Below are 22652 nucleotides of genomic sequence, written 5' to 3'. Positions count from 1 at the left end.
GGAAGAACGTCTCCTACCGGACGAACAATGTGGTTTTCGCCCTGGACACGCAACAACGCACCAACTACTTTCGACTCGTTGAAGAGGCCCTTGATGCCATCGAACGGCGGGAATATTTCGGAGCCATCTTCCTGGATGTTTCACGGGCGTTCGATTCTGTATGGCATGGGGGGCTTCTCTTCAAGCTCCTGGACGTTGGTGTGCCCCTGCCGCATGTCCGTCTCTTAAAATCTCACCTCACTGACAGAAGCTTTCATGTACGCACGGAGGACCTGTCGACGCGCCGCTGGTTCAGGGCTGGAGTTCCCCAAGTCTCCGTCCTCGGCCCCCTACTCTACATCCTGTATACCGCAGACATGCCGCGAGTGGACAGGGTCCACCTCGCCCTCTACTCGGATGATACGGCGCTGTACACGCGCAGCATGAATGCAGCTCTGCTCCAACGACGCATGCAGGCAGCAGCTGACACACTTAGTCAGTGGGCCAGGAGGATGCGCCTCATCTTCAATGGGGCTAAGCCGCAAGCCCTCCTTGTAACCAAGAAGTATATCGCAGCCGACCTACCGCAGATTACCATCAGGGGAACAGCCGTACCTTGGGGCAATACCGCTAAGTACCTGGGTGTGACGCTGGATAGAGGGTTCACATGGACACACTATATCGACAACATCGTCAAAAAGGTCAAGGGTAGGATGACTCAACTCTACCCCTTTCTAAATCCGACACCTGCGCTCTCGCCAGAACTGGGTGTTGCGCTCTATCTTACGCTCATACGCCCACTCATCGACTACGCCGCTGTGGTTTGGGGCAATGCTGCAGCGACCCACGTCGACCGGCTCCAGCGACTTCAGAACCGGATTCTAGGTCTGGCTTTGCACCTCCCTCGGGACTTCCCGTTGGACGACCTTAACCGAGTCTCCATCCTCCCTACTGTTCGAGACAGGTTTCGTCAGCTGCACGGCTCTTTTACGAGAAGAACGCGCAGTCCGAAAATCCGCTCCTTCGAGCACTGGGCGACCGGGTGCAGCGTCTTAACGCAACCAGATGGCCCCACCTGCTTCGCCACCACTGAGTTGCCAGCACGTCCAGAACACCGTCCCAGCAGACTGACAGGACATCAAACACGAAGTCAGGACACATCGCACGCTCCGTCAGTTTGGAGGAATAGCCTTCTGGCTTAGACTCCACCGACCCACAGGGCTCATCTGTCCCTGTCGGGCAGCAGCAGCAGCAATACGGCAGTCTCAGATGCACCAGCAGTCGCAGCATGTAGACGTTACCTGAAAAGGCACTTTTAATGAAGCTGTATTATCAAAATTGGAATGTTCTAGTTCAGCGTTACGATCCTATCGCCATAGGAAGGGGATTCGAACGGGTAAAGGTCCGTTGACAAATGCAGCTGTGATGAGAATGGTTTCGAAGTTCTAAGCCATGGGTTGTTTAGACGACAGACCCCGTAGTGGCCGACCGGGCACAAGGCGTAATGCCAGACAGTTCAGGGAAGAAATGGAGACTGTTGCGGGTTTGTCTGTGCACGGGGAAGTCAGCACTCGTGCAGTCGCACGTCGCACTGGCAGTCCATAAACTACTGTTTGGTTGGCATTGAGGCGTACCCTCCGATGCTATCTGTACAAAGTCCATCGGCATCATGAACTGTTACCTGGCGATTTAGTGAAGCGGAGGGCATTTGCGGTGTGGGCGTTTCAAAAGATGGCGGAAGATGACGATTGGTTGAGTAACGTGTTGTGGACCGACGAAGCTCATTTCACGCTCTGAAGGTCTGTCAACGAACACAACTGCACAATTTGGGCTACCGAAAATCCTAGAACTGTCGTGGAAACTCCATTGCACGACCAGAAAGTCACGGTATGGGTTGGATTTACCACATCTACCATTATTGGGCCTTTTTTCTTCAAGGAAATGCGTGATCCTGGTTTTGTAACTGCTAACGTGACGCGTGAGAGGTACGCCGATATGTTACAGAATCGCATCATCCCCAGCCTGACTGATAAACACCTGCTGGAACGTTCGATGTTTATGCAGGATGGCGCTCCACCTCACATTGGGTAGACGCGTGAAAGATCTCTTGCGCGCGTCGTTTGGTGATGATCGTGTGCTCAGCTGCCACTTTCGTCATGCTTGGCCTCCCAGGTCTCCAGACCTCAGCCCGTGCGATTATTGGCTTTGGGGTTACCTAAAGTCGCAAGTGTATCGTGATGGACCGACGTCTCTAGGGATGCTGAAAGACAACATTCGACGCCAATGCCTCACCATACTTCGGACATGCTTTAAAGTGCTGTTCACAACATTATTCTTCGACAACCGCTATTGTTGAGAAGTGATTGTGGACATATTGAGCATTTCCTGTAAAGAACATCATCTTTGCTTTGTCTTACTTTGTTATACTAATTATTGCTATTCTGATCAGATGAAGCGCCATCTGTCGGACATTTTGTGAACTTTTTTTTTTAGTTCTAATAAAACCCCATGTCATTCCAAGCATCTATCAATTTTTACCTCTCTATCTACATTATTCCATGGTTTATTAAGTTTCCAAATTTATACTGACTTTTTGATCACCCGGTACATCGATATGTAGTTTTCGCTAAGTCGGAAAATGTGGCGACTTTTCTGACATATGTAGGTAACTTTTAACTTCTGTAGCTGGCAAATTATAAGACCGACAATTTTTTAGTGACGCTGTTCACTTTTCCTGTGGCAGTGGAAAGAGCCCTCAAAAACAATTTCATTGACATAAAATATGGGGAACTTGATCAAATACTGATAGGACAGAAGCGCTGCAAACTACTGTGGAGGCATCGCGAGAGTAAATCTCACACAACGATATTAATAGGCGTCTGGTTCCGGCGGAGGTTCGAGTCCTCCCTCGGGCATGGGTGTGTGTGTTTGTCCTTAGGATAATTTAGGTTAAGTAGTGTGTAAGCTTAGGGACTGATGACCTTAGCAGTCAAGTCCCGTAGGATTTCACACACATTTGAACATTTTGATATTAATAGGCGTGCATGTTGTCGGTGTTTTGATACCTATGTAACTTGGTAAGGTCAGTAAAATGAAGGAAATAAAAAGACAGGACAGAAACATGAAGTAAATGAAAATATTTGCAAAACGTTTGAAGTGGATCCATGTCTCTAACCTTTAACAATTTGAAGGCCATGGTACCCCACGCACATTTTGTAATTATGGAAGGCTGTGAAATAGACGTCCACCCTCCAAAATAATAAATTCTACAATTACGTTCTTGACACGCATTGGTCATTACCAACGTAGTAGGTAGGGACTTTAGGTAGTCGCCCCACGCCAAGACCACTGCGCAACAAGAATGTTGCAGTCTCGGGGGAGATTCCACGTTTGGGATTTTCTGGAAGCACAGATACGCTTTGTTACGGATAACAGGTGTGTAGCAGTGTTCGACTGAAAAGTCACAGAAACTCTAAACGTACTCTAAAGTTGAAGTATGTGGGGCTGTACGATTCTTGTCGGAAAAACGTCTAAGCAACACAGATTTACTGCGAAATTCTGGCGCTGTATGGACCAGATGCAATGCCACGTGCGGGCCGTAGTGAAATGCTATCAACAGTTTGACCGAGACCACACAGACAAGCATAATGCTGACCGGAAAGTTTAGATCTTGCACCATGTGATTTCCAACTTTCGGCAAACTGAAAAAAAAACTGTTGGGAAAGATTTTGTAATGGTGGGGACGTTCACGCAGCGACACTAGAATGACTCCGTAACCAAGGAGCTAATTTCTGTCGTCGAGGAATCGAACGGTTGGTTGAAAGTTCAGACCGTTGTTTAGAGAGACATGGTAACAATCTACATCTACGTGGATACATTCAAGTGCCTGGCAGAGGGTTCGTCGAACCACCTCCACAATTCTCTATTATTCCAATCTTGTATAGCGAGCGGAAGGAACGAACACCTGTATCTTTCCCTACTAGTTCCGATTTCCCTTATTTTATCATGGTGATCGTTTCTCCACATGTAGGTCGGCGTCAACAAAATATTTTCACATTCGGAGAAGAAAGTTGGTTATTGGAATTTCGTGATAAGATTCCGCCGCAACGAAAAACGCCTTTGTTTTAATGATGGCCAACCCAAATCCCGTATCATCTCAGTTAACACTCTCTCCCCGATTTTGCGATAATACAAAACGTACTGCTCTTCTTTGTAATGTAGGTAGTCTCTTCACTAGACGTCTCGCATCTTCTTAGTGTTTTGCCAGTCTTTGGTTAGCCTTCCCCACAACATTTTCTATTTGTTCCTCCCAATTTAAAGTGTTCGTAATTGTAATTCCTAGGTATTTAGTTGAATTTACGGCTTTTGGATTTGACTGATTTGTCGTGTAACCCAAGTTTAACGGATTTATTTTAGCACTCATGTGGATGACATCACACTTCTCGTTATTTAGGGTGAATTGCCAATTTTCGCACCACACACGTATCTTTTCTAAGTCTTTTTGCAATTTTTTTGATGCTCTGATGACTTTATTAGTCCACAAACGACAGCGTCATCTGCAAACAACCTAAGACGTCTGCTCAGATTGTCTCCCATATCCTTTATATAGAAAAGCAACAGCAAAGGGCCTATAACAGTATCTTGGGGAACGCCAGAAATCACTTCTGTTTTACTCCATGAGTTTCCATCAATTACTACGAAGTGTGACTTGTCTGACAGGAAATTAAAAATCCAGTCACATAACTGAGACGATATTTCATAAGCACGCAATTTCATTATGAGCCGCTTGTGTAGTACAGTGTGAAAAGCCCTCCGGAAGTCCAGAAAAACGGAATCAGCTTGAAATTCCGTGTCAGCAGCACTCAACACTACTTGCAAGTAAAGAGCTAGTTGCGTTTCACAAGAACGATGTTTTCTAAATCCGTGTTGACTGTATGTCAATAGATCGTTTTCTTCGAGGTAATTCATGATGTTGAAACACAATATATGTTCCAAAATGCTGCTGCATATCGACGTTAATGGTATGGGCGTACAATTTAGTGGATGACTCCTACTACCTTTCCTGAATATTGGTGTGGCCTGTGCAACTTTCCAGTCTTTGGGTGCGGGTCTTTCGTCGAGTGAACGTTTGTATATGATTGTTAAGTATGGAGCTTATAACTGCCGTAACGTAATATTTGCGGCAGTTCCCAAAAGACGTAGCTTGACGATATTTAGTCTAATTTTAAATCACCAAGAACACACGCCACTTGGTCTGCTTAAGACTTCTTTATTGACTTTTTGGTTAGCAGCTATCTCAGAATCTTCACACCTTTGCTACCAAAGAATAAACAAAAAAAATTTAAAAAAATATTCGATCATGTTATCAGTAGTGAACTATAACTACTGACGGTGTTGGCAACTTCAGAAAATATAAAAATTCCATTTAGATTCATCACTGTTGCCTTTACAAGCTATTACATCAGCATACACTTGAAAGGAACCTAATTGCTGAAAAAAGTGTCATGTAATTGTGTCATTTTGAGGAATATTGTGACATTCAGGCCGGCCGCTGTGGCCGAGCGGTTCTAGGCGCTTCAGTCCGGAACCGCGCGACTGCTACGGTCGCAGGTTCGAATCCTGCCTCGGGCATGGATGTGTGTGACGTCCTTAGGTTAGTTAAGTTTAAGCAGTTATAAGTTCTAGGGGACTGATGACCTCAGATGTTAAGTCCCTTAGTGCTCAGAGCCATTGATCCATTTTTGTGGCATTCAATAAAAGTTATTTGGCTTGCCTTAATAACTTCGTTTTTAAAGTCACCTTATATCACCTTGAAAAAAAAAAAATGGTTCAAATGGCTCTGAGCACTATGGGACTCAACATCTTAGGTCGTAAGTCCCCTAGAACTTAGAACTACTTAAACCTAACTAACCTAAGGACATCACACACACCCATGCCCGAGGCAGGATTCGAACCTGTGACCGTAGCAGTCCCGCGGTTCCGGACTGCAGCGCCAGAACCGCACGGCCACCGCGGCCGGCATATCACCTTGAAACATTCACTTCCAAACACTGAATTGTTGCTTCTGTATAGAATCGCCTACCGACTGCGTAATGTTGACAGTAATACCGCATGTAAACCTGAAGATCGATGTTTCTCGGGCATTTATTCGGAAGCTAGATACTTTTCTGACGGCTAGAGGCGCCTCGACGAACATCTCTGCTTCACGTGCAGGTGGACTTAGGTGCGAGAAGAGGTGACGTCAGTCGGAAGCAAGAGTCCGCAAGGGGTGCCGCTGGCCTTGGCTAATTGGCTCGTCGCCGGAGCTGACCGTTCTGCCTAGAGGGCCGACACCCCGCTGCTCCCCTGCCGCACCGCGTCAGCGGCAGCGATGCCTGTTGGTGAACCGCCCTTTACCTCCACCTCTGTCGCCGCCAGTCTCCCGTTATTTGCTAGTTTCGCTCGCTACAGATCGTTTTGTTCCCTCCTAGTGCAGTACAGTAATGCTATTTTCTCCTGTTGCTGAAATTCAACTAACATTTGTAATCGGACACTTGCGTTCCCTAGGTAAAATACACTACTGGCCATTAAAATTGCTACACCGAGGAGAAATGCAGATGATGAACGGGTATTCATTGGACAAATGTATTATACTAGAACTGACATGTGATTAGATTTTCACGCAATTTGGGTGCATAGATCCTGAGACATTAGTACCCAGAACAACCACCTCTGGCCGTAATAACGGCCTTGATACGCCTGGGCATTGAGTCGAACAGAGCTTGGATGGCGTGTACAGGTACAGCTGATCATACAGCTTCAACACGATACCACAGTTCATCAAGAGTAGTGGCCGGCGTATTGTGACGAGGCACTTGCTCGGCCACTATTCACCAGACGTTTTCAGTTGGTGAGAGATCTGGAGAATGTGCTGGCCAGGGCAGCAGTCGAACATTTTCTGTATCCAAAAAGGCCCGTACAGGACCTGCAACAAGCGCTCGTGCATTATCCTGCTGAAATGTAGGATTTCGTAGGGATCGAATGAAGGGTAGAACCACGGGTCGTAACACATCTGAAATGTAACGTCCACTGTTCAAAGTGCCGTCAACGCGAACAAGAGGCTCAAACTTCACGTTTGACCTCTGCTCAAGACAGTGTTACTGCTCAGGGAACATATACGTTGAAAGCACCGATGATGACTGTTAATCAGTTGAAATCGATTTGCAAAAGTAAATAAAGAAAACACGATTTTGAGACTGGTTGCTGCTTATTTGATAATTTTACATAAGGTTACGTGGACTTGCGCGCCTGAATTCTTGTTATGGTGACTTCTTTGCCAGACTGGAGCAAAGAATTCTGCAGTGGTGAACACTGTTGATATTGCTGCTGTTCGTAGTGTGGCTGCATCTGCGCCCCAAGAACTACCATCCAGTTTTCTAATAATATTATTTGGTGTCTGTAGTTTCTTACCAATATTTGTAAGATGTTCTTTATAGGTTAAGGACCTATCCAGGGCAATGCCAAGATATTTAAGATAGAAGTTGTATTCGACTCTCTGCTGGTTGAATAACACGCAAAAAGAATACACAAACGACGACTACATTGGATCAGCGATCTCTCACCGTTCTGCTTTTACCAGCAGCAGCAAACACAAATGCAGGTACGTGTTCACAGAGAGACGCGTATTTCTCTTAAGCCTATTAATGCGTTCCACATCACAGCGTGGAGTCGCAAATGTGATCCACAAGACATGAAAATAAGTAAACTTGCATTTTTCTATTAAATCTGTGTTTCTGTTAACTCTGAGGCACTAAGAAATTTAATAACTGGTATGTACGTAACGAATGACACAAAAGCTGAAGACGTAGATAACTGCAGTACTATCCATACAAGCAAAGTGATGTCAAAGCCGAATAATAGTTCACTAACAATTCTCATGCCTCCGTCATGGCAGTAATATGATCTGTGACAATCGAAGCCAGTAATACTGCGTAACAACGAAGTTATTTTGTCGGTGAACGAATATCTCTAAAAATGACAAAAACGAGGTGAACTTAACCATCCAATCCAATCTCATGCTTTACAAATATCAGTACCGTTATGTTTTCGTCAAATCCTCTCACAGTAACACGTTACGCGTCGGATTTCTTCCTGTCTCGTTCCTGTTTGAGTGTGTGGCGGCCCTATTATTATACTGAATGCTTGGGTTTAACTGCAAGAGTTCCAATCATCAGTTGCCTAAAGTATTTTAAAAGATTTTTTGTGAGGGCGCACTGATTATGACCTAACGTAAAAAACCTCCTGCTATAATTCACTACAGAAGTCTTACTGGGCTTCTAAAATATGCGATCTGAGTGGTTAGTTTTGATACACGATCCACAGTCAACGACAAACAATCGAGAAACTTTATGGGGTGAGAAATGCGGCGATGCCAGCGCTGCAATTGGCTGACATGTAAAAACAGAAGAATGGTGTGATTCGAATTTATAATTGCCATTCTTAATGCTGGTTCTTCCGTGTTTCGAAGCCACTAAAAGGGCGGTGCTCTTTACACTACGAATAGGAAATATAATTAACCTAATATCTCAACTACTGTTGATATTAACATACAATAATATAACAGCCGAGACGTCATAGCATTATCGAAAATCCTTTAAGACGAGAAATGAAAAGGTACTGACCAAGGTTGCAGCCACGTTCTTGCCACGTACTTTCCGATGTTTTGGGCTGATTGTAATTCATTTCGTGAGTTTTTTTTCACAGATTTCAGGCTGATTAATAAATTATAAATTTTTACATTGTAGGACAGTAGCCTCTCTTTATTCTTATAAAAGACCTTTTGGACTTTTTTCTGCTGCTATGCCTACCATGTTTATCTACTCTGCTTCTCAGCTATCACAAAACTAGAATCTCTTTCCCGGCTGTAGCATGTAGTACTCTCGCACGTCCATCTGTAACTATTTGTTCGTATGTATGTGCATATCTTAACCTACAACTAGCACGTATGACATTTAGCACAAAATCCTATTCCTGTTCACTTTCGGCTGCCACTGCCGCCCTATCAGTGCTGATTTTTTTGTCCTTGACGAACAACAGTCCTTTCACCTCTCCATTCCCCTTTGAATGTACACACAAACACCACTGGCGGCCGTGAACCTCCCCCACATTTTCCTGATTTTGACTTCTTACACAAATCTGTCATTACAGACTATTCTAATTCACTTTGAAGAAACGTATTGGATATCCGTTTCTCTCTGTCGTCCCTGTCATCGACACGGAACTGCCTAAGACGGGAAAATATTTTTAATAACACATTATAAAACGCCTTTGCAAAACCTCCGAAATACGACCTCAGATGCATTCTGAATATGCTTGTCTACTCCACATATATAATACACAATTGTTTCGCAGCGTGTTTATACATGACAGCCGCTTGGCGGTGCTGCGGTAGGGAAGTTGCAGAAATGCGGTGAGAGTTTCGTAACTAATTGTCCTGAACTCTGATACAACTTTCTGCGGCGGCTAAGTTCAGCCACACCGGTCTTGTAAAAGAGCAATGAGTACTTCACGTCAGTTCCAAGAGTAAACAATTCTCTTCGCTGCATGTAGTAATAGCTAAATAAAAAAAGGGAAACTGCGTTGCATTCACTTGAAAATAAATGTTCTCTGCGTATGAAAAGGAAGACAGTGAACTGCTGAACACGAATATTCTGCGTATATTTTGCAAAAACGCAGTCACAGCGGATCGTTAACTTACTTTTAAATGCAATCGATCAATATTGATAGCAATAATTCTGGCCTTGCGCAAGTAAAATAGAGCGTCATTCATGAATGTGAATACGGAACGAAGGCTGGTGGGTACGTTATTTGAATGAAGTTTCCTTTTGGCAGTCCCCGTGCTGTGTGGTGGCTCTTTGCTATTCATGCCCGCCGCTACCGCATCCCCCGTCTATTTGCTGTCTTACCCGGGGTCTACACGTGGGTGCTGACTCGGACTTACTCCACACGTAACAGATTTTCCGAAAACGACCCATAAAAGGATTTACCCCCACATGTAGCCCTTATCCCATCACTCAGCAGGTATATTCAGTACATCGTTCTAGATTCACATTTTGAATTAGTACCGTAGAGAGGAATAAAAAAAGCGAATGCAAGCGAACCGTTACAAGCCGCATCCTCCGTGACTTGGAGTATCCTAATTGTGCCCATCCTAGCGTAATAGATTCCAGAAATTATCAGACGAGGTGATATATATAGGCCATATGAAAAATAATCGTCTTACTGATATACTTTTATCTGTAAAATATACAACTATATCCATACTGTATGAAACATTTGTATTTATAGTTTTATTATGTAAGCGCGCGGCATTCTGCCCACTTTCTTTTGTCATCTTTTGCTGATTGAAATGAATGTAAATGTTTGCTGGGCTGTTAGCGTTTCAGTTAACTATCTAATTGTTATTATGTGTAGAAATAATTAATTACACCATACGATGAAAATGTTTTCTGTTATATAGCGATCTATGAGGGAGTTCAGAATTGTAGCATTTATTTCCGATGGCCGATCGATTGAACGTTATACGGCTCTATTATTAAAGGTATATTATCGCGGTAGAAATTGCGTTCATTTGGTGATATTGTACGTGTAACTGATAAAACAAAAGAAAGTAGATAGACTTTTCTCTGCGTTAACACCTTTGCGCAGTGGCAATATCGTAACCAATGAGGTTTATCCGAGGTGCGATTATTGTTAGTTGATAATACACGCATGCGGTATTTATACTATCATGGACGCCGGCTAAAAGCCGTAAGTAGAGTGGTTGCAAAATTTACTCCTTTGCCTGAAAGTGAATTTTATTCAGTAAAGAGCAATGTTACAAAATTTTCATTAATTTAGCAAAGATTATTGAAGATCTCCCTAGTGAGTGTCCAAACTTTATCCTGAAGTGAAACGTACTATTATAACCTGAAAATTACCTCTAACACATTGCAAACTAACATAAGAGTGAATGGTTATTAATACAGATCATTGCATTAAAGGAGATAAAAGAAAGGAGGGGGAGATATATCACTCGGAACACTGACTGCGGTGCCATGGAATTTGTTGATAGTTATATGAGTACATGCTGGACTTAATACATATTTTAGTGAACAAATGCCTGTTTCTTCATAATTCGGCCACAATAAGTCTGATATAGAAATACAGAAGATAGAAATTTGCTGCAGAGGACTCTGATGTGGCGCACCCAAACGAGTCACGCATGTGTTGTTTACAAATGGAACAGAGGTGTGAACAGTTAACTCTGCTGACAGTACAGCGAAAGGTTGGTGTTGCAGGGAACCGTACGTCCCAGCTTTCATTAACTTTCCGCGCACACGCTTCACATATTTCGCACGAGATAATTGATAACATTGACTGTTACGTCGGCTAATGATTGGAGGCTTGGAATAAAGTAACAAGCTGCATATGTGTTTCATCGGCTTCGGACATGTGGGTCTGATTTATTTTCATTTCTTCGAAGCGTTATGGACGATGTTGGTGTATTATAAACTATACTTAATATGGGAGGGTCGGATTGCGTACTAAACGCTAAAAAGTGTCCGATCAAAACACCCTGGCTTCACGGATAAATAGGAAACGTTAACAGCCTATATGAGATCGGAGACATAAATTCGGCGATTTGTATTACACCTGAAATGTGGATAACACAGGAAAACGAGACTTTTCAACTCACGAAGCTGCAGGAAAGACACGCGTTTGAATCCAATATAGACGCTGTTTAAAACTATTTGTGCTCCATTCTTACGGGCGATATTACTGGTGCAGACTAGTTGCGGAAGGAAGACAAAAGTACATCCTACTTTTGTACCCGTGCTATTTGCCAGATACCCCTGTTGCGTATCACATTGAATATTGAGTTATCCGAGTTCGTATCCCACATTTTCCTTCCCACTTAACCGGCATGAGGACTAACCACCACATGCATTACGACTTCGTAGTTGCGGTTAAAAGAGTGTATACCGTATATTGTAACATTTACTACGAATTCGTTGCTACGTCTTCCCGTGCGGCATCATTTTCTGTTTTCTTCTACTGCAGAAATTTTTATGCTACGGCTGTAACCTGCTTATTTATCCGTGTCTAAATTCGATCATATTCTGTTGTAGAAATTCCTCCTTGTCTACTGTTTCCATATTTCGTCTAATGTTCTTTTTTTCCAAGTTCGAGCTATACATTTTTACGTAAGTGTTGCTCTATTTCACTGGTGGCTTCCAATAATGGAAATATGTTGGGGTGCGAATGACAGAACATACCATTCAATTCCGAATGAAAACTTTCGCACGTTCTTGTCATTCAAGAGGAAATTCTTGTCATAGTGAAGGTCGAAATTTACATTCGGTCTGGTTGTACTTTTTTAACTCATGATCTGAAAACTGACAAGCAGCTTCGTCGTCTGGTTGAATGGCCGTAATATATTGTTTACGAAACAATTGCCTACCTCTGCAGGTGAAAGAAAAACAAGACAGAAAACAGTCTTTAGGAAGTATCAAATATCACCTCTATGGTATATTTCTTTACATGACCCAAAGGTTGTATTTTGCGGTACCAAGAGGTGCCAAGATGAAAACGACTCTCTTTCAGAATGTATTTGGCCGAATAGCGAGAAAAGAAGAATGAATAGCCTCTTCAAAGTCGACATAAACGGCCCTCGGACAAAAAGTTATTGTCTAATGATTATTTAGATTTCGAATGGCAGTTTTGTAAGTGTCAAGAGACTTGCTTGTCCGTAAAGTAAAAAACAACGCTACGTATGTATAATTGAAATCATGAAATGCGTCGAGTTGTTTAAAAGGCGAGGGGCGGCTTGTGGAAGTACCTAACAGGAAGAGCCCGCCCGGCTAGCCGCGCAGTCTAACACGCTGCTTCCCGAGCGGGAAGGCGTGCCGGTCCCCGGCACAAATCTGCACAGCGGATTAGTGGCGAGGTCCGGTGTGCCGGGCAGCCTGTGGATGGTTTTTAAAGCCTCGGCGAATGCGGAATTGTTCCCCTTATTCCCCTTCTGTTACACTATGTCGGCGATTGCTGAGCAAACACTGTCTCCACGTACGCGTATACCATAATTACTCTACCTCGCAAACATTGGGGTTACACTCGTCTGGTATGAGACGTTCGCTTGGTAGGGAGGAGGGGGGGGGGGGGTGGCGGAGGGTGTCCACCGGGGGCCGAACCGCACAACCACCCTGGGTTCGGTGTGGGGCGGTGGTGAGCAGTGGCGTAGCGTGGTTGTAAAGGTTGGGGAGACTCTACAGTTATTATAGGGAGACAAAATAGTACAATAAACAATAATTTAAACAAATTAAACAAAATGCATCAAATAAAACAACAACTTCTACTACTACTACTACTACTACTACTACTACTACCACCACTACCATTACCACCGTCACTAATAATAATAATATTAATAACAATAATAACTAACTTGTTCAAGAAAGGATGACAAATTTTTAGAACTGCAGCAGCAAGAGAAGAAGCACTTATATTTTCTTGTACACAAGTGCAATGCGCCTGTATTTTCTTTACACGAATAAGCCTATAACTCGGTCTACAAAGATCTGATCACTGGATAGCTCTCCAAGTAGTGTCTTTTCTATTGCTAAAGTCCTCAAACACGACAGCCGGGTGTTGGACGTTGAATTACTTAAATAATTCTTCATTCGTTTAAGAGTACTCATGCTTCGTTCTATGCTTGCTATAATTGCGGGAAGGGTCAAAACCAAAAGCAGGAACTTCGTTGTTTCTTCATAAACAGATTTTAAATTATTGTTGACAATGTACTTTAAGAGGATTCTTGAAGATAAGTGTTTTTTCTCATCAGCGTATATGTTACACAGTTCATGCTCAAGTTGTTCTTGTTCGTAAAAAGGATACTGTTCTAATAACTGAAGCAGTTTCAACTTTGGGAATGCTTTTTGATAGTTTGGGAAACACTTTTCGTTCAGAAGTTCAACAAACTAAATTTGGGACAAAGTCTTTAAATCTTCTTTCCATCTGAACAATTTGCAAATCCATTGTCTCGTAAGTTAATGCCCTGAGAGGTATCTTTTGACTGTCACAGGATGATAAGTTGCCATTCAAACACAAGCTGCATTTAATGCATTCATCAACGAATGTTTCCGTTCTTAACTGTCGTAAGTTTCTCAAAACAGTTCTTATTTCGTCGTGGCAAGCAATTATGCTGACAGATTTTGACTGAAGAACATTAAAGAGATGATCGACATAAACAAAGCACCCTCGGTAGAAGCAAAGCAAATAGACAAACGTGGGGTCATCCATTCGTCGTTTCATTCCCACAGCACAGCTCAAAGATTCTGGGTCCCTTTGAGAGTCTGTATCATCAATTATATAATTAAAAGCACCATATAGATCTGAGAAATGACTAGATATTGTTGAAACTGCCCTGGAACGAAAGTTTCAGCGAGTGATGCTCGCGTATGGCAGTTTAAATGCTTCCTCAGTTAGCAATACAGCTCTTTTTGGTGATTTGCTGAAAAATGAATGGAATGTAGTACTATCACTTACAAACATGCGTACTTGTCATATGATTTTGGAGGCATCTAACAGTACCAAATTCAGGTGGTGTGCCTAACAATGAATAAACAGCGCATGGAGACAGAACTGCTTCACCAATTGTTGTAGTCCTCTTTCTCTACCCTCCATTACTGAAGCGCCATCATCTGTTTGACTAACCACTTTTCGTTCCGCATTCCATTCTTTCAATACTGCATGAATAATGTGTGACAAACCTTCAGCAGTTTTGTCTCCAGAAACATCGTAAAATCCAACGAATCTTTCCTCATTTTGTCTGCAATACAGTACCTGAATATTATAATCATTTGACTCTTGCATGACGTGTCTAATGTTTCATCAGCCTGAATCGAAATGAAATTGCAGTTCTGAATTTCAGATTTTACTTTCTCATTAACTGCCAAAGTTATCATTTCTATTACATCATTTAGTTTATCTGTAGAAGTTCCTTTAAAGGTTGAAGATGATGACAGATGGTCTCGGATTAACGCTCTCCTTGAGCTAATAAATCCAACAATTGCAGATAGTTACCGTAGTTGCTAGAGGATTCGTCTTCTCGATGGCCGCAAAAGGCTAGTTCTTGTTTACAAATAAATACAATTGCCTGAATAAGACGAGCCAATACTCTCCTGTTGGATGCAACTTGTTCATTTTATTTCGTTGCCGTCAGACGAGCGGCTTCAGAAAGGGCGTGCTCAATTCTACTTTTGCCCAATAACTAAAATGATTCTTTGTTCTGATGGTGACGTTCTGATATCTGATGCTTTTGTGCTTTCCTGTCAAAGTTCTTTATTGTACAAATGCCCTCGCTGCACCATTCCTTTTCACCACCGAACAGAAGAAATATACAACAATAAAATCTGTTATTAACTGCATTCGCAAGTCAGCCAAGTATACTTTTCGTACCAGGCTGTCTGAAGAGTGCGTTTTTGTTTGGCTTCACTTAAAACTACACTGAGTATAGGAATAGGTCGTTTGTCCTTCAATTCGCACTTTTTTTGTTCGTTAATGTAGAAAAAGGCGTTTTTAATAAAAAATTCTATAAGGTGTTCAGTTGCTGGCTCACTCATGTTGGCGACACAACGAAAATATGCGCTAAAATCACACAAGAATGACTATGAACACAAACCGCGCGACTGTTCACTTCCGTGTTAAAAGCCAGCATAGAAGCGGCAGAGACTAGTCTCGATACCTGCTAGCAAGTGCAGAGTACCGGCCTTCGCGGAATAGGGAAAGTGGAGGGGAGCCGAGAATGCCACTAAAGCGCGAAGGCGCACACACCCAGGTAAGGGAAGGGAGGCAGAGACTGGGAGAAGTCGAGTCTCACGCAGGCAAATACACCAATACTCAGGGTGCGGCGCGGGATACAGAACTGATGTCTTCGCACATTTAGAGCTCTTAGTAGAAAGTTATTTATATTTTTGTTATGAATTACTATTGCATCTTTTTGAAGCAGGAATACAGGGGAGACTAAGTCTCAAAGTATCCCCTCACGCTACGCCACTGATGGTGAGGTGAGTGGACTGCTGTGGCCTGTTGGGCTGTGAACTATTGAGTGTTACGGCGGGACGAAGCCTCTCCGTCGTTTCTTGGTCCCCGGTTCAATACTCAATACACACACCTAGCAGAAATAATGTATCACACTGTTTTCAAAACAACAGATTTTTTGCAGTTACCAGTCCTGCATGTTATTCTTGACATCGTTAGCAAATAATCAATTTTCATATGAAGTAGCTCATAAGTTGTTATAATCAACAATTACAGTTAGCTGAAAACGTAACTTGTATCTATCTAATACACGTAGTTGCTTCCTTTCACACTAAACATCCCTGAACTTTAACTCCACGCTCCACTACAGCTAAGGAAGGTCTTGCTAGCAACTAATATATTTGCTGTTTGCAGAGCATCCGCTATTTGGATTACAGCGCCTCCAGCGGATCCATGCGCAACTACTATCCGGCTGGAAACCAGTGAAGCTCTGCTCAAAATTAGAGAAAAGCCTTACAAACGTTGCCGAAAAGAAATACTTGTTGCCATGTGGGCCCTTGTGACCAGTGATAATCTGTTTGTTGATACAGTGGAAGGCGCGCATGTGGTTACCACCCATTCTTACCCACCCGTCAAACATCATTCTCAAGGAGTCCGAATTTGATCTTACACGTGGGACACTGGCTCCTGTAGCCACCCCTGTAACGCTGATGGACCTCCTCTTCAGATCCAGTGGCAATTAAACGTCTGCGTTAAGTACTGTCGTAACAGGTGTAGAAGCTAGGTAGGTGTTCCATCATGCACCCATAATTATTGCACATATTCACAATAAAATGTACTCCTCGTTTAACATCTGCCATCTCACCGCTGTTGTAGTTTTTACGCCACTCTGTGTGCATCTCGCCATATCCGTAAATAAAATGCAAGCTTGCGGTCTTGCCTCGAGCTCGCACAGACCGTAAGTGACGTGGTTATAGTAACTGAGTAACTGTTCGTGTAAACTTTACCATGCAAGAGCGTGGTTTATGTCTTCAAGAGCTCCAGTATTTCGCACACTTCTTTCGGCATATCCATGTATTCGTTGCAACACTGTTCCTCCACTTCTGGCGTGCGAGCGGTGTGAGGTCTACCACGATCCTCCGTCCTTGTTGGGAAAGGTCCCATGTTGGCAAGTCACTGGAACAACCTGCTAAAAACTCCAGTCAGATAGAATGTGGCTTTGAGGATGTTGTTCGGAGTACAAGGCATATCCGTGTCTATTAACCTCATTTTCTAAACCATAGCAGAATAACACGTCTGCCATGTGCAGAATAGCGGGACTCTACACTAAGGTGAAAAAAATCATGCGATACCTCTGAATATCGTGTCGGACGTCCTTTTGCCCTGCGTAGTGCCGAAACTCGACGTGGCATGGACTCGACGGGTCTTCGGAAGTCCGCTGTAGAAAAACTGAGCCATGCGGCCGCATAGCCGTCCATAATTGCGAAAGTGTTGCGTGTGTAGGATTTTGTACACGAACAGACCTCTTTATTATGTCTCATAAATTTTCGATGTGATTCACGTTGGGCGAACTGAGTGGGAAAATCATTTGCTCGAATTGTCCAAAACGTTTCTCAAACGAATCGCGAGCAACTGTGGCCCGATGGTATGGCGCATTGTCACTCATAAAAGTTCCGTCGTTTTTTGGGAACATGAAGTCCATAAATGGCTGCAAATATTCTCCAAGTACAGAACATAACCATTTCCAGCCGATGAGCGATTCAGTTGGACAAGATGACCTAGCCAATTCCATGTAAACGTAGCCCACACCATCATGGAGACGCCAGCAGCTTCCACAGTGCCTTGTTGACAACTAGGGTTCATGGCTTCGTGGGGTCAGCTTCACGTTCTAACCCTACCATCCGATCTTCGCAACAAGCTGCGGTTTTTCAGTTCTCTACGGTCCAACCGATATGGGCACGAACCCAGGAAAGGCGCTACACACGAAGTCATGATGTTAGCAGAAGCACTCGCGTCGGTCGTCTGCTGCCACAGCCAATCAGCGCCAGATTTCGCCTCACTGTCCTAACGGATACGTTCGTTGTATGTCTCACATTGATTTCTGTGATTATTTCACGCAGTTTTGCTTGTCTGTTAGCACTGATAACTCTGCGCAAACGCCGCTCCTCTCGGTCAAGTGGAGGCCGTGGGCCACTGCATTGTCCGTGGAGTGAAGTAATTCTTGAAATGTGGTATTCTCGGCACTCTCTTGACATCTACATCTACATTTACATCTACATTTATACTCCGCAAGCCACCCAACGGTGTGTGGCGCAGGGCACTTTACGTGCCACTGTCATTACCTCCCTTTCCTGTTCCAGTCGCGTATGGTTCGCGGGAAGAACGACTGCCGGAAAGCCTCCGTGCGCGCTCGAATCTCTTTAATTCTACATTCGTGATCTCCTCGGGAGGTGTAAGTAGGGGGAAGTAATATATTCGACACCTCATCCAGAAACGCACCCTCCCGAAACCTGGACAGCAAGCTACACCGCGATGCAGAGCGCCTCTCTTGCAGAGTCTGCCACTTGAGTTTGCTAAACATCTCCATAACGCTATCACGCTTACCAAATAACCCTGTGACGAAACGCGCCTCTCTTCTTTGGATCTTCTCTATCTCCTCTGTCAACCCGACCTGGTACTGATCCCACACTGATGAGCAATACTCAAGTATAGGTCGAACGAGTGTTTTGTAAGCCACCTCCTTTGTTGATGGACTACATTTTCTAAGGACTCTCCCAATGAATCTCAACCTGGTACCCGCCTTACCAACAATTAATTTTATATGATCATTCCACTTCAAATCGTTCCGCACGCACACTCCCACTTATTTTACAGAAGTAACTGCTCCCAGTGTTTGTTCCGCTATCATATAATCATACAATAAAGGATCCTTCTTTCTATGTATTTGCAATACACTACATTTGTCTATGTTAAGGGTCAGTTGCCACTCCCTGCACCAAGTGCCTATCCGCTGCAGATCTTCCTGCATTTCGCTGGAATTTTCTAATGCTGCAACTTCTCTGTATACAACAGCATCATCCGCGAAAAGCCGCATGGAGCTTCCGACACTATCTACTAGGTCATTTATATATATTGTGAAAAGCAATGGTCCCACAACACTCCCCTGTGGCACACCAGAGGTTACTTTAACGTCAGTAGACGTCTCTCCATTGAGAACAACATGCTGTGTATTGGCACAGTGGATGTCGGACTATTGGACTCCCTAAAGATTTCCGATATGGAATGCCTCATGCGTCTAGCTCCAACTACCACTGCGCGTTCAGAGTCTGTTAATTCCCGTTGTGCGGCCCTACTCACGTCTGAAACCTTCCGACATGAATCACCGGGGTGAACGTGACAGCTCCGCCAACGCACAGCCCTTTTGTACCTTGTGTACGCGATACTATTACCATTTGTGTAAGTGTACGTCGAAATCCCGTGACTTTTGTATTTCATTGTTTACGTTGTTCACATTCCATGGAATAAATAATAGCATTCTGATACCTGCAGTAGCTCAAAACGAAATGTTTGATGTAGGTGACAGTTTCAAGTCTGTGTCTGCCAACAGCATCACATTCAGAGGACTATACATAGGGACAAACACAACCAATGCGAAACGAGCTGGGAACTTCATCAGGATGTAAACGACACAGTACTTATCGTGGCCTCACCAATAAAATGGCGCATATCTCAACAAGCCACGGAGAATACGCCCTGTACCGATCCGGATAATTCGCCTTTTTATTTCCCCGTAAGGTATCAGTTAAAAAATGCAAGTAGAATGATGCATGGAAATGTTTGCTGAGCGGTTGGATAAAAGGTAGATGGGGAGGGGGAGGGGGTGGGGAGGAAATCCTCCATATCAGTTAGCGTCAATAACAACGCATATAATTAAAGCATTTTTTATTGTTTTGATTCATACCATCTTCTGCAAGAATATGTTCCTCTCTTCTTAACGGCCGCCATATACACGGCGCATCCGCTTGGGGGGCTAGTAGGCCTATTTCATTCAGGAAGTTCTCCTGTGGATAGTTTAAAAACAAAGACGACATTTTCCCTCGTTTCAGATCTCAGGATGTATGCTAGATGGATTTCTGGTACACTGTTAAAATACAGTATCGATGGAATACGAAATCATAAGATATTCACTAATCACAATCGCGAGCCGATTACGAGCTGTTGTTTCTCAAACAGCAACACAAACTTGATACTGTTTTTCCGGTAGTTCTAGTTATTTGTTAATAATTTACATAAATTTTGTTTGGGAGACACAATGTTTCTCAGTTTACAATAAGAGATTACTTCATACTTACGAAACCACAAGACAGCGTCGCTATGTCTAATGACTTCCACGTCGGATGTGAAACCCCAATGCAGTCAACGGCAGAACATATTAGAATGGATTAAAAATGAACATGGTTGTTCGCTAAAATTAACTTACAGCGAATTTTTTATCGTAAACCATTAATCAGCACCTCTCCGGAGACTACTAGAGAAGTTTTAATTTCTGCCAATAATGTTTAGTATGACGGTGCACTAGCCAAAACGATTAGAGGATAGAATGAATCATCACACGCTACATGAAGGCACGCTTTTAATCCATTCCAACCTCTTACACAGGGTGTTAGGGATATAGATACAGATATTGTGATATCGATAACTTAATACATATCCACCTCAGTGTGTTGGTTGATTTTGCTCTGGGTTTAACAGTCTTCCCACAAACACATCATAAGATTTACTACTTGATGTTTTCTGCACGGTCGCAACTGTACCGCAAGTGGACTACACTTGTCAGCGTAGACCAACCATATTCTGTTCACGCATCCATACTAAGATACCAGACTTGTTGCCCAGTGGAAAAAAACATTAATGGCTTATTTGTGCCGTGTGTACTTGGACGTACAAAACAACGTAAAATGTACTACTCGTAATAGCTATAATTATTTGTCTGCAAGAGAAGTTAATACTGGCGTAATGTTGTTCAGTACACTGTGTCAGTCATCAACATAAGTATCTGCACTTATATCCCAAACGGCCGGCCGCTATGGCCGAGCGGTTCTAGGAGTTTCAGTCCGGAACCGCGCTGCTGCTACGTCGCAGGTTCGAATCCTGCCTCGGGCATGGATGTGTGTGATGTCCTTAAGTTGGTTAGGTTTAAGTAGTTCTAAGTCTAGAGGACATGACCTCAGATGTTATGTCCGATAGTGCCAATTGAACCATATCCCAAACAGCCAGTATACACAGTGTTCCAAAAATGTTGCGACAAACTTCAGGGGGTATAGAGGGAGTCTTGAGGAACAAATGGAGCATAAGAACACTCGCCTGGAAACGTCGTCCAGCGACGCTACAGAGCTATTTGTTGCATAGAAAGGCCTTCTCTCTTAAGAATATTATTCTGTGTTGCCTCAGTGGATCACGATTTTGGATACGACTTTCTATCTGCAGTTTATTTTCTCTTGTAACCATCTAAAATCTCCAGTGTTTTTTGTTATACAGGAGAAAATGGAGACGGGGAACGATGTCCGAAACCGTCATCCACCGAGGCAATGAAGCATCGCATTCGTGGGACACAAGGCCTTTCCGCACAGCAGCTAGCTCCAACTTCTCCACTGGCGAACGTGGTAATCAGTCGTGATCACTGAATAACAAAAAACCATTGCGTCACGTTCCGCCTGCGATCAAATTCACATTTGCTGCCGAAGGGGTGGCCAAATGGCAGGCGTCACCGCTTATAATTTCGATGCTCTGTAGCGTTGTTGGATGATATTCCCACACTCGGGTTCCTATCAGCCATTTGTACCTAAAGACCCTCTCCACAATTCCTCAAAGTTATCACAACATTTCTGAGACATACTGTATAATCGTGTATTTACCAATTCACGCAGCTGCGTCTTAACAGGGAGGTCGGCTTACAAGGCAATAAAAAAAATTGAAATCTACTACTGTACAGCTACGCTATTGATGACAAACAGCTGGAGACAGCGTCTGTCGTAATATATCTAGGCGTAACTATCCAGTGCGACCTTAAGTGAAATGAACACATAAAACGGATAGTGGGATAAGCAGACACCAGATTCAGATTTATCGGAAGAATCTTAAGGAAATGTAGCCCATCCACGAAAGAAGTGGTTTATAAGGCGCTTGTTCTCCCGATTCTTGAGTATTATGTATTATTCATTTATCTGGGACCTCTATCAGGTAGGAGTGATGGAGAAGATAGAGAAGATCGAACAAAGAGCAGCGCGTTTCGTCACAGAATCGTTTAGCTGCCGAGAGAGTGTTACCGAGATACTAAATAATCTCCACTGGTAAGGGTGCAGTACTTCTGGTTAACTTATCCTAGGGTCGCAATATTAGCACAAAATACACGGTTTTACACAGTTTTCAATGTGACAACATAAAACAGTTGTCAGGATAACGCATCTCGTCAACATCAAAAAGCGAAATAATCCTAAACACATCAATATTCAATATTAATTCTCGGAAGGTTAAATTATCCTAAACACAACAATATTAATTAGATTGGTTCAAATGGCTCTGAGCACTATGGGACTTAACATCTATGGTCATCA

General features: G+C 43.4%; 1 long non-coding RNA gene and 1 pseudogene across 1 annotated transcript in view; both read left to right on the top strand.

Annotated features, from left to right (window-relative positions):
- Positions 1-22652, top strand: part of LOC126092397 (uncharacterized) — an 848619-nt gene that overhangs the window by 708751 nt on the left and 117216 nt on the right. The gene's annotated exons all lie outside the window — the stretch shown is intronic.
- On the top strand, positions 10654-10726 carry LOC126093326 (U4 spliceosomal RNA; annotated as a pseudogene).

Source organism: Schistocerca cancellata, chromosome 7 (assembly GCF_023864275.1).
Source record: "Schistocerca cancellata isolate TAMUIC-IGC-003103 chromosome 7, iqSchCanc2.1, whole genome shotgun sequence".
Classification (NCBI taxonomy): domain Eukaryota; kingdom Metazoa; phylum Arthropoda; class Insecta; order Orthoptera; family Acrididae; genus Schistocerca; species Schistocerca cancellata.
The sequence above is the reverse complement of the archived record's forward strand: the minus strand, read 5'-3'. Positions and strand labels throughout refer to the sequence as shown.